Genomic DNA, 2500 nt, shown 5'->3' with positions numbered 1-2500 from the left:
AGCTGCCGCTTACTAGAAACAACATAATACTTATCGTGCATACCTTTCCATAACTTGTCCTTTTCAGATGCATTAGTTTCCCTTTGTCTTGGCTTCTACAGTCAGACTGGCTACTAGTAACAGCACAGTACTAATCACATATCGTTCTACAGTTTGCAGACAACTTTCACATGTTGATGTTTCAGCTTTCGCCTACTAGAAACAACATAATACTCGCTGTATACATTTGTAGTTCTCTATGTAACTTTCATGTGAAGAAGTTTCGCCAGTCTTTTTGACTGTCTCAAATCTGAGTCATGCTTAGGCTACTAGTTGCTTCATAGTACTTATCGCCTCGAGATCATTGAACAAAACTTGATTTTCACATGTTGCTGTTTCAGCTTCCGCTTACTAGAAACAACATAATACTAGTCTCATTAAGTTCCGTCTCTTTGCAATTTTCTTATGAAGAAAATTCGCCATCACAATGACTCCAGCAGTTCTTGATCAAGGAATGCAATCATTGATCAGAATGCTATTATTTGAATCGGTTCTGCTTTAAGTGTTCCAATTTTATTGGAAGCACCAACAATAGAACATCAATGTGTTCAATCGAGAGTTATATAACCCTGAATCGGACGCAGTCAACAGCCGAAGCCGAGACCGCCTTTTGCGTTAGAGAGGTCGGTAAACAAATCTTGCGATTCATACCGAATTAACACATATAGCTGTGCTCCTCTTCGTAAAGCGAGCCAAGTGATCCCCTGTTGAAGGATGTATTTGGACCAATCTAGTAGCATTTGGTTTCCAACAAGCTCTCCCAAGTTAGCTTACTTATTGGGCTTTTCAACCAATTCGGTTGGCTACAAGCATCATCAAAGTACTAGCCACAGTTTGATCGCAAAATTCTACGACTTTCACATGTTGATGTTTCGGCTTGCGCTTAGCCTACTATAAGCAACATAATACTAGTCATATCATAGAGCGTGATCAGCTTGTGACGTTCTCATGATGAAGTTTCACCAACAGTGTCTCACTTCGAGCTTAAATCCAGCTACTAGTAACTACACAGTACTGACTGCAACGATAACTTTTATCTATACCTTTCACATGCTGCGCTTTCGGCCAGGGCCTACTAACGTCAACATAATACTCGATATAAACTTTTGTTCATGATGCAGCTTCCCCATGCAGAAGTTTCGCCTTCAAATGCTCTCTTGGCCATATGACGTAAGAAAAGGTTACTAGTAACATCACAGTACTAGCCACAGTTTGATTGCAAAATTCTACGACTTTCACATGTTGATGTTTCGGCTTGCGCTTAGCCTACTAGAAGCAACATAATACTAGTCATATCATAGAGCGTGATCAGCTTGTGACGTTCTCATGATGAAGTTTCACCAACAGTGTCTCATTTCGAGCTTAAATCCAGCTACTAGTAACTACACAGTACTGACTGCAACGCTAACTTTTATCTATACCTTTCACATGCTGCGCTTTCGGCCAGGGCCTACTAACGTCAACATAATACTCGATATAAACTTTTGTTCATGATGCAGCTTCCCCATGCAGAAGTTTCGCCTTCAAATGCTCTCTTGGCCATATGACGTAACACAAGGTTACTAGTAACATCACAGTACTAGCCACAATTTGATCGCAAAATTCTACGACTTTCACATGTTGATGTTTCGGCTTGCGCTTAGCCTACTAGAAGCAACATAATACTAGTCATATCATGGAGCGTGATCAGCTTGTGACGTTCTCATGATGAAGTTTCACCAACAGTGTCTCATTTCGAGCTTAAATCCAGCTACTAGTAACTACACAGTACTGACTGCAACGATAACTTTTATCTATACCTTTCACATGCTGCGCTTTCGGCCAGGGCCTACTAATGTCAACATAATACTCGATATAAACTTTTGTTCATGATGCAGCTTCCCCATGCAGAAGTTTCGCCTTCAAATGCTCTCTTGGCCATATGACGTAACACAAGGTTACTAGTAACATCACAGTACTAGCCACAATTTGATCGCAAAATTCTACGACTTTCACATGTTGATGTTTCGGCTTGCGCTTAGCCTACTAGAAGCAACATAATACTAGTCATATCATAGAGCTTGATCAGCTTGTGACATTCTCATGATTGAAGTTTCACCAACAGTGTCTCATTTTGAGCTTAAATCCAGCTACTAGTAACTACACAGTACTGACTGCAACAATAACTTTTATCTATACCTTTCACATGCTGCGTTTTCGGCCAAGGCCTACTAACGTCAACATAATACTCGATATAAAATTTTGATCATGATGCAGCTTTCCCATGCAGAAGTTTCGCCTTCAAATGCTCTCTTGGCCATATGACGGAACACCAGGTTACTAGTAACATCACAGTACTAGCCACAGTTTGATTGCAAAATTCTACGACTTTCACATGTTGATGTTTCGGCTTGCGCTTAGCCTACTAGAAGCAACATAATACTAGTCATATCATAGAGCGTGATCAGCTTGTGACGTTCTC

The 2500-nt window shown here is 40.5% G+C and overlaps 1 pseudogene; it reads right to left on the bottom strand.

Moving 5' to 3' along the window:
* Positions 1 to 603: 603 nt before the first annotated feature.
* Positions 604 to 755, bottom strand: LOC142356472 (5.8S ribosomal RNA; annotated as a pseudogene).
* Positions 756 to 2500: the final 1745 nt, after the last annotated feature.

Source organism: Convolutriloba macropyga, unplaced genomic scaffold, assembly GCF_964194025.1.
Source record: "Convolutriloba macropyga unplaced genomic scaffold, txConMacr16.3 SCAFFOLD_470, whole genome shotgun sequence".
Taxonomy (NCBI): Eukaryota; Metazoa; Xenacoelomorpha; order Acoela; family Convolutidae; genus Convolutriloba; species Convolutriloba macropyga.
The sequence above is the reverse complement of the archived record's forward strand: the minus strand, read 5'-3'. Positions and strand labels throughout refer to the sequence as shown.